Source organism: Xenopus laevis, chromosome 1S (assembly GCF_017654675.1).
Source record: "Xenopus laevis strain J_2021 chromosome 1S, Xenopus_laevis_v10.1, whole genome shotgun sequence".
In the NCBI taxonomy this organism is placed as follows: Eukaryota; Metazoa; Chordata; class Amphibia; order Anura; family Pipidae; genus Xenopus; species Xenopus laevis.
This window is the reverse complement of record NC_054372.1, coordinates 93774455-93785333: the sequence shown is the minus strand read 5'-3', so window position 1 is coordinate 93785333 and position 10879 is coordinate 93774455. Positions and strand designations below refer to the sequence as shown.

General features: G+C 42.2%; 1 long non-coding RNA gene across 1 annotated transcript in view; it reads left to right on the top strand.

Moving 5' to 3' along the window:
• The first annotated feature begins 27 nt into the window (after positions 1-27).
• The window catches only part of LOC108706876, a 28109-nt gene continuing 17257 nt past the window's right edge, over positions 28-10879 (top strand). Inside the window, exon 1 of the long non-coding RNA XR_005964964.1 lies at positions 28-107. This is a non-coding gene — a long non-coding RNA (uncharacterized LOC108706876). The remainder of the gene's footprint in view (positions 108-10879) is intronic.

The window sequence follows — 10879 nt, the reverse complement described above, 5'->3', positions numbered from 1 at the left end:
TTTATTAGCTCTTGAGTGGGCGTGGCTCCCAGCCCATGTGACAGAGAACGATTGGGCGCTCGCAAGTCGAGCGAGGCCTGGGCTTCTCTGAGGGCGCCGAATCACAGGTTTGTTTCCAGTTTCCTGCCCACCAGGCTGTTCAGTTCTCTGAGACCGGTTCTAACCAACCCTGGCAGCGGCCCCGCCTCTTCCTGACTCGAAAACATGTTGCATCATGTCGCTGCTGGTCTGCGTCGCTATCTATGAATAATCGCTGCTGCGCTCGAGAACTTTTTAGCTGGCGATACAGGGGCAGCCGCGCTGCCTTCGTGTGTTAGTTGGGGTGACAGCACCCAGCTTCTCCATTCCTGCAAGTTCTAGTCAACACCAACACATATCGCGTCTGTTGCTGCAGCAAGCTTTTGTACTTTTACCTCGAAACACGTTATCCAAGCCTTTGTGCTGTAGAATATAACTATCATGTTATCTGTTGCAGTATGCGAAGGTTACAGAAGCCAAAAATGAAAGCACAGCACTGTTTGCAGAATATGATGCAACCCAAGGCAAGAGTACTGCTTTCTCTTACTCATGAACATGCTATTTACACTATGATTCATGGAGTGGGGCAATGAAAGCATTTTTTTCCTCTGGTTTTGTGACCCAGGCCAGGAGCAGCAATCTATGCCAGAGGGGCTGCTGTATTTGAATTATACTTAAAATGCCATGGCCTATTTTGAATCCCAGGCCTGCCCTGACCAGTTGCCTATATATGCACACACACATATATATATATGTGCTCAGCTGAATTGTGTGAGACTTCAGAGTCTGAAAATGGACAGACATCGATCCGACAGGTTTAAAAATCCAATGGGGGAAGAGGACCACATCTGCTCATTATGTTGTCCTAAACCCGACAGCCTCCATTCCCGTCAGTGGGTTGGCCATTGATAATATCAGCCTGATATTGCCGACCTTAAAGAAGAACTAAACCCTAAAAATAAATATGGCTAAATAAGTTCAGTATGCTGAACTTATTGCACCCAGGACTGTATTTAGGTCCAATGCTGCCCTACGCACCGGACCTAAACGCCCGCTATGTGGTGTGTGACGTCACTACTGCTTTTTTAAATTAGAAAAAAGAATTTATAGGCACCCAAGGGCCGCCCCTCAAAACTTGCTGCCCTAGGCACAAAGCCCTCAGGTTCCTTAATATAAATACACCCCTGATTGCACCAGCCTACAGTTTCAGATTGTCAATAGCAGCAATGATCCATGACGTCAAACTTGTCACAGGTCACCACCTTGGGAAGTGTGTGTGACACTCACATGTTCAGTGGGCTCTGAGCAGCTGTTGAGAAGCTAAACTTCGGGGTCATTGCAAATTATCAAGCAGAAAATGAGGTTGGTTTGTAATACAAACCGATGCTACAGGGCTGATTATTAAATTCTGATGCTAATTGCACTGGTTTCTGTACCGTCATGTAGTAATTCTCTGTATTTAAATACTAATCAGCCTTTTACTGTGACATTCCTGTTATATGCGTACTGTATATTGTGAATGGGTCCCTAAGCTCAGTAACTGCACAACAATATGATAGAGTGCTTCCACCCCTGATCATGTACCCTTTGCGGTACCAGGTGCTATACCAGAAGACCCACTCCTGCCTTGCGGGTCATGTAGATACATAGAAGAAATTCCAGTAGCACACTGAATGCTGAAAAAAGTGTTATATTTATTCACCCAAATACATACAGACAAGGGCAACGTTTCGGACCACTCGGGCCCTTTGTCAAGCCTTGACAAAAGGCCCGAGTGGTCCGAAACGTTGCCCTTGTCTGTATGTATTTGGGTGAATAAATATAACACTTTTTTCAGCATTCAGTGTGCTACTGGAATTTCTTCTAAGCTCAGTAACTGAGCAGAACAGGGCATGTGCAGTGAATCAGCAGAAAAGAAGATGGGGAGCTACTGGGACATCTTTGGGGACACATCTTCTCTGCTAAAAGGCTGTGGTTGCCTTGGACTGGTACAGAAGCCCAACACATAGGGGCAGATTCACTAAGCTCGAGTGAAGGATTCGAATGAAAAAAATTCGAATTTCGAAGTATTTTTTGGGTACTTCGACCATCGAATTGGTTAAATTAGTTCGAATACGAACGAAATCGAACGAATCGAACGAAAAATCGTTCGACTATTCGACCATTCGATAGTCGAAGTACTTTCCCTTTAAAAAAAACTTCGACCCCCTACTTCGGCAGATAAAACCTACCGAAGTCAATGTTAGCCTATGGGGAAGGTCCCCATAGGTTTGCTAACCTTTTTTTGATCGAAGGATTTTCCTTCGATCGTTGGATTAAAATCCTTCGAATCGTTCGATTCGAAGGATTTAATCGTTCGATCGAACGAAAAATCCTTTGATCGATCGAACGAACGTTTAGCGCTAAATCCTTCGACTTCGATATTCGAAGTCGAAGGATTTCAATTCGAGGGTCGAATTTCGAAGTATTTTTAACTTCGAAATTCGACCCTTAGTGAATCTGCCCCATAATGTACAACATTTCTAGCTACCTCTTTAGTTAGGCAATAGTTATCCTTTAAGGATTAATATGGCTTTTTTGGCATAATACAGGAGCTGTAGGTAGCATATTTTAGCATAGGAGTGTAGCTGCAATCCCTCTATTATTCCCAACAAACAGGTTTCTGGCGAACGAATACTTGGTAGTGCAAGCTTTTCATTCAAGTATTGGAGTACTGCACTCCAAAAGCTCTGAATTACCGGACAGGACCAGAATATATGAAACATGGTACCAGGTTCCACTCTGCACTTAGGGCATAGATCCGATACATTATCATATATTTTAGCCAGGCAGTAGGGGGTTAAGTAAACTCTATTTAAAAATTTAATTTGTATAAGCCTGTCCCTCAGAGATATAGATAGCTCTGTTACAAGCTTGAGTGCATCTTTCCATTTTTCGTCAGTCAGGTCAGGGACATCCTCTCGCCATTTACCCTTAACTCTCTCAAGGGGAGAGGGACCAGCAGTAGATAGTATCGTATAGAACCAGGATATGGGTTTAGTTAGGTCTAACCTGTGTAAGTAGGTCTCAAGGGTCGTCACCTTCAAGTTGACAGGCTTTATTGGAAATTGTACGTTGGAAGCATGGCGTAATTGCAAATAACGAAATAGCATATCTGGGTGGGGGTGTATTTCCTGTTGGATTGTGTCATACGTTTTGCAGTCACCCCCAGTGACTATATCACCTAGGGTTTTTATCCCGATCTGTGCCCACCTGGCGATGTCTGGCAGAGAGCAAAAGTGAGGGAGGTGATTATTGCCCCACAACAGGGTATGGGGGGACCAGGCTGTAGAGGTTCCTCGAACCAGATTTTGAGATTTCTGAAATGCCTTCACCACCGTGCGCATAGGAGTAGTGGTCACGTGATATGGAGAGATACCTCGGTAAGGGAGTTTGGCGAGGGCCTCAAAGGAGCCTATTACAGCAGCTTCTAATACCATTGCTGAATTGCTACGGTAAGGGACGATCCACCAGTGGGCATATACCAACTGGGCTGCAAGAAATTAAAGTTTAAGATTCGGTAGTGCTAAGCCTCCACCAGACGCCGGCGCCTGTAACACCCTAAAGTTTAATCGAGGATGGTCTCCTGCCCACAAGAAGCTCCTAATAATTTTGTCTATTCTGGCGAACCAGTGGGCCCGGGGGGTTACGGGAGAATTATGGAGAACATATAGAAATTTGGGTAGGAAGATCATTTTAAACATATTAATTTTGCCTGGTAAAGAAAGAGGTAGGTCTTGCCACACGGCAACTTTGTTAGTCAGGGTCTGTACTACTGGATCTAGATTAAGTTGTTCATATCTATTAAGATCTTTATGGATCACTATACCCAGGTATTTAAATGTGTTTGCTACTTTGAGCTGTAGTAAGGTGTCCAGCGTATCCTGGGGAAGGGGATCTATGGGAAACACCACAGACTTAGTGCGATTAATTTTTAGACCAGAGTATTGGCCAAACTCAGAAATAGTTGTCAGGAGATTTTCTAGGGCTATACCCGAGTTGGCCAAATATACTAGCATATCGTCAGCGTATAATGAGATTTTCTCAGACAGGTTTCCTATACGTAAGCCCTGTATATCCTCATTTGCCCGTATTCTGATGGCCAGGGGAAATGTGTGGATCTTTCAATGTTTGGCCAGCTTTAGTTCCCCAGGAGTTCAAAGTGTCTGCTGTAGTGTCATAATGTTTTGATTCATCATATTCAATAGTCCTACAATTCGGGTACATTCAGTGCTTTCCAAAGTGCATGTTGTGGGGGATGAAAACATACTTGCTTTCCTTTTTCACATTAATATACAGTAATGCTTAAAACCTTGTAAACCCTTTTAAATTGTCAATATTGCTGCATAAGTATGACATGGGGTGTTTCTGGGGTCTTCGCCACATTAGGTGGTCTTTTTGGATGTTGCCCCCCCCCTGCACCAGACACTTACCTTTCTGAGCCCTGGAGCAGGTCGAGGCCGCAATTGCATTCTCTGCACTAGAAGAGCCAAAAGGCTGATTTAAAAATTGGAATGTTGTCTCTTTAAGTTACCAGGAGAGGCTTTTTGCTGCCTCTGGTAACCTGGGGGCTGCGCTCGCCTGGTGTTGCCTCATAGCAGCAGCACCCGGAGTATGACTAATGACCTACCATGGCACCATAGCACTTATTGCACTTTACACATAGCACTTATTTGTTTTTTTATATGTGTGCCCACATTCTGTTTCATTGCAGGGGTGCAGTAAGTCCTTTTGGGCCCAGGTATTGGTGCCCTGGGGGAAGCTTCTGCGAAACCCAGGGTTAAAGGGACTCTCCCTAGCCATGAAGCGAAGGACAGTCTGATGAACCTTGCCCCCCCGTCTGTGCATTTTGTGCCGGGGGGCAGCGATTTTGGGACTTACCCTAGCCTTTGGGCAAAGGTAGTCCATTGATTCTAGTTGCCTTTAGTGCCTTTTGGCCTGGGGGCTTCTGGCTTTCTGGAGCCCATGCCATTTTTGGTAGGACTCACTGGGGCACCCACACTTTATGCACTGTGCACTTATGGGTGTAAGAAAGCACGATCCCGGGCTTTCAAAAAAAAGAAAGACCTAATGACCTAAAACGTTAACCATTTTTCGCAAGTCTTAAAACAAAACAGTGAGAACCCAATTAAACAAATGAGTCGATCTTATTATTATGAACACATTTATAAAGCGCTAAACACTGTACACTACAGTAATTGGGTGTATACATTGTATTTGCATACAAAAACAGCCAACAGCCGATATAAGGAGTACAGATAAAGAGGGCCCTGACCAAACATTCTTACAGCTAAAAGTTAACTTTACATTGAGTAGAATGAACTAGAGATACATATTTGTGTATGAAGTGCACAAAGTATTCAAACCTTTGCAACAAGCCTCACAGGCTTGTTGCCAAAGTATTTCTAAAGAATTTGGACTCCACCAGTCAAATTAGGGCAATTCAGCAGCACTGTTACCCTCCTCAGCAGCAGTCGACTAACAGATCATACCTAGAGAAGATGTGCAATACTCCAGGAATTTTTTTAGAGAACCCTAGGCTAATGTCTACGGAACTAAAGGCTTCTTTTGGAGAATAACACTAAACAATGCTGTGCATGGCAGGGTTACAAGAAGAAAGCCACTACTACCCAAAAAGAACATAGTTCCCATCTACATTTTGCTAAACTCCATGTGGCAAATCAGAAGGCTATTAGAAGGATATTTTAACAAATGAGACCAAAATAAAACTTTTTGGATTATATAAAAAGTGGGCTGTTTGGCAAAAGGCAAACACTGCATTTTAGCATAAGAGCCTTTCCCACCTGTGAAACACAGAAGAAGTAGTACTATTAACTTTGAGTTATACCAACAAATTCTGCTGGAACATTTCAGGATATCATTCTGTGTACTAAAGCTCAAGAGAAAGTGGATCATGTGGCAAGACAACAACCCAAAACAGTAAAGTCTTTCAACAAAGAATTGTTAAAGCAGAAGAAAATTAAGGTTTTGGAATGAACAATTCAAAGGCCTGACCCTACTCCTATAGAAATGCTGTAGAAGCACCTGAAGTGAGTGATTCATGCTAGGAAGGCCTCCAATATTAAAGCTGAGGCTGTTCTGAAAAATGGGCTAAAATTGTCCAAGCTGATGTGCAGGACTCCTCAACCATTACCTTTAACATTCAGTTGCATTTGTTGATCTCCAAAAGGGGGGGGGGGGCACTAGTTACTGAAAGCAAAAGTTCATATACTTGACATATTGACATACATAAATATGTAACTATGTATCATTTTCCTCAATAAATACATGAACAGGCATTATGGTTTTTGGCTCTTTGTTTAAATGGGTTCTAATTATTTAATTTTAGGACTTGTTAGTTTAGGATTTTTCTGTAAATGCAGTGAAATAATGTAACCCCAACATTAATCATTGCAGTTTACATTTTTATCTACATTTTAGTGTGAAAAAGCAACAGCAAGAAGTAAGAACATTTTTATGAACAGTGGATATGACTGAAAGATCAGAGTTCAGAAAACATTCAGTTAAGATGCAAAAGATAAGAACTGTACAAACTGCTTAGAGTGTTTTTGTCCTACTTTAATCTATCATACATGTTTACCTCTTGAGTGAGCATGTTATTTGGCTTCAGTTAGAAGTCAGACAGGAGGTAAGAAACTGGGCAAGGCACAGAATGCCAACAATGTCCCAGAAAACTTTCTGCTCCTATTGCATATTAAAAAACAAAAACTGCTCTTCTATTTGTGCTCATTAACTCTACAGCCCAATTTTTTTTTTTTGTTCTAAATAGTCAAATTTGATTTTTCGAGATTTATTAAAGTCTGCCCCTTTAAGAATTCAAATGTGACTATTCGCCACCTAAAACCTGCCGAATTCCTATATAAGTCAATGGGAGAGGTCCAGTGACCAATTTTAATATGTTTGCAGCCTTCCTGACATTCAAGTTTTTTTTCAGAGAAATAATTCGAATCGAGTTTGGTTGAATTTGATTCGAGTTTTCGGGTGGTTAAATTGTTCAGAGTTACACATATTTGATCTTTTTAATAAATAACCCCTCAATCGAATTTAGATTAAAATAGAATTCATGTGAGTTTAAAAAAAAAAAAAATTCACGTGAATTCGAAATTCGACCCTTCATAAATGTGCCTCTCAGTGTCTATATTACTATGTTACTAATATACAATGCAGTTGCTATATTTCCCCAACGTAATTACTCATTGCATTTGACCAGTCTTGCTGTGGGTAGCTGCACTGGTTTAGTTAATGTTAGTAAATTAGCCCCACAATGTTTTGCTAATTCGATTAGCTAACCGTAGCTGGGATCAAGACGCATGGCCAACTCTGTGCTTTTTACTTTGACAAATGGGAAGCATTATTATTGTCCATAAAATATCTAGGTGAGTTGTTAAAAAAGTTATCAAACAACAACTGACCTGTAGCCCCCAGTGCCACCTCCAACCTGTGGAGATCAGAAATATTGAAAAAAATTCATAGCCAATGTCTGTAGGTGGGATATGGGAAAATATGTAACATTTCATATCCTGCTCTTTACTGGCTTCTGGTAATATCCCCCAAAACATGCACAAATGTTTCAAATAGCCTGTGGTCATTGGGCAATACACCTAGGGGCAAATTCATTAACCTGCGGAGTTGCGCTAGCGCAGGCTTTGCCGCACTTTGCCAGGGCGCCGCTAATTCACTAAAATCCGAAATTGCGCTCAGGGAGGCGAAAGGTAGCGAAGTTGCGCTAGTGTTAATTCGTCAAGGAAAGCGCAGTTACACTAGCGATGCCTAATTTGCATACGGCGCCAAGTTAAAGTACAATGGACGTATATGTAGCAGCAAATACATTACACTACACAAGCCTGCGAAAGCTTCATAAAAGTGTTATATTGCCCTACACATGTGGCCACTGTATAGTTTAGGTGCCATATGTTAGGAAATGTAGGGGGGAAGGAGGGTACCCCAAAAAAATGTACGATCTTTTTCAGCCTATCATCCTTAAAAAAGGAAAAGACGCCAGCGTTTTTTTGGGACTTAGAAAAAATTTCAACTTTTTTTGAAGCAATCCCTATCTACTCTATTGCACTTCGCCTGGTTTGAGGTGGCGAAGGCAAGTCTGGCGCAAGAGGTAATGTTCAGTAATATGCGCAAGTTAGTGAATTAACGTAGTTACGTCCCTTCGTCATAGTGCAACTTCGCCTGGCGTAAGGGTGCGAAGTAGCGCTAAAGTAGGTCCACTTCGCTAGCGAATTTACGCCAGCACCCGTTAGTAAATTGGCGAAGTAACTAAATGACGTCACGCTGGCGAATTTGCGCTAGCGTTAGGCGCTTCGCACTTTAGTGAATTTGCCCCCATGAGTGATAAGTCGTTGCAATTTTTAAAAACCCTATCATGGCGACTAATCACCATAGCGTAAGTAACGGCGATTTGTAATGACAACTTACCAGCCACTAAAGCGGCTAGTGACGACTACTTGCTCAAAAAAAGACCAGTGGCAACTTGAAGCTAACACTTGCTCCAGAGTAGTACTGTGTATTTTACACATGGCAACTTTAATGTTTGTCTATGGGAAGGGAACTGTGGCGATTAGTCGCCATAATCAAGGTTTTTATAAATCCCGCTAACTAATTGCCCCATGTGACATTGCCTAAATAATTAGAATTTTGACCCTTGTAGCCACCTACCTAGTACTGTTGCTCTATATTTGCATGCCTGCTTCCCATGAGGATCATTTTCAGCTTTCGAGGTAATACCTGTATAAAGAGCAGGGGTAATTTGATTAATGGTTTCCCATAGAGAGATGTAATATCTTATTATTACACTACAAACTAGGGTACAGAGCTACATTCATCAAGGTAATTTAGAGGTCATGATGAATGTATGCAAAATTATATCAATCTGTTATACATATGCAGCCCATTGTTGAGGCAATCTTGAGAAATTTTACTCATTTCTTTTTTTCCTGTATATTGTTTCATTATCCTACAAATACAACACCAGTCAGTGACAGAATTAAGCATGATGATGGTTATGTACCTAACAGGATGCCACTTGAAAAGACTAATCATTATTTGCTAAGAATTTTAAAAAGTCACTCAAGCAAATATCTGTCTCTATTTTTGGTGTATTGTCACATTCAGTTTCTGCCAAAAGCAGAACGTTTACTGTGCTTTTTCATGGGAAGCAGAGCGAATAAAGGCTTTTTGACTACTGTGGTTCTCCCTGATTGCACCACAGTGGTCAAAATGCCACGTATGCCATAGCCCTTAAGCTTTTGTAGTCATGAATGAATCATTTTACTATAACCCCCTATGAATAATCATGTAATTTTATTTACTTCCTGAAGGGAAATAGCATTTTTTCTGGGTTTTTTTTAAAGAGACTGAATGGAACAGGGGTGCATTAGAGATCCTTATTTGGTTAACATGGTTGCAGGAAATCTGTGAGCTCTGAAGGCTGGCCAGCTTCGCCACACTCCGCTGCACTTCGCCAGGCGTAGTTTCACCAGCGCTACGCAAATTCACTAAAATGCGAAGTTGCGCTCAGTGAGGGAAACGGTAGCGAAGTTGCGTTAGAGTTAATTCGTCAAGCAAAGCAAAGTTACACTAGCGATGCCTAATTTGCATACGGCGCCAAGTTAAAGTACAATGGACGTATATGTAGCAGCATTACACTACACAAGCTGGGAAAGCTTCATAAAATAAAATAGAGTTGTTATTATGCCCTATACATGTGCCCACTGTATACTTTAGGTGCCATATGTTAGGAAATGTAGGGGGGAAAGAGGGTACCCCCAAAAAAATTTACGATCTTTTTCAGCCTATCACCCTTAAAAAAGGAAAAGACGCCAGCGTTTTTTTGAAGCAATCCCTATCTACTCTATTGCACTTCACCTGGTCTCAGGTGGTGAAGGCAAGTCTGGCGCAAGAGGTAATGTTCAGTAAAATGCGCAAGTTGGTGAATTTGCGTAGTAATGTCCCATTCGCCATAGCGCAACTTCGCCCAGTGTGACCCAGTGTGTGAGTTGCCAAACTGTGCAGAGATTTGCTTGTTTGGCAACCTTGCCAAACCAGATTTACAGGTTCAGTCTGTCCAGTATAGAAATAGATGTGATGCATAAAGTTTGACCAATGCTGTTATAAAGTCTTCCAGAATGAATCGGCGTGGTTCCAGGGGCGCTCCACCAATGAGGCAAGTTGAGACACTCTCCTCATGCAACAGTGCCCCCCGGCAAAAATTCCGCTCCTGGTAACTAAGAGCCGAATTTCCGGTTTTCAACCTGGAAATTCGGCTCTTCTAGTGCAGAGAGCGCAAGTGAGCTCTCTGCACTAAGCGACATGGACCGCCCCTGCCCTCTCTGGCGCTGTAAAGGTTAGTGCCGTTGAGAGCGGCGAATGAAGGCCGCCTCAGGCCGCATAATGGCAAGAATCGCCCCTGCGTGGTTCATTGCACTATTATATGAGGCAGGCTTAGATATAAGCTACAACTGGGCCAGAGATTGATTTTACTAATAAAGAATTTCTGTAAAGTTCTTTGAAACAGGTCAGTGCCTCATAAATAAAACAAAACTAATAGTTAGAAGGGACACCATTTAGTAATTCCCGAGTGTTGTTCCCTGATGCTCTGGGACTTGTCTACACAGAGGGGTGGAAGCTGTCTGTCATAACAGTGAGGGAGGGGGTGCTGACACAGCATCCCTAGCTGTCTTTTTTCCCAACACAAATAAACAAATAACAAAAGATTAAAAGCCCAGTCCTATTGCCAGACTTTAACCCTTTATTTGCTGCAGGACCTGAAATTACAGGGAAACCAAGGGAT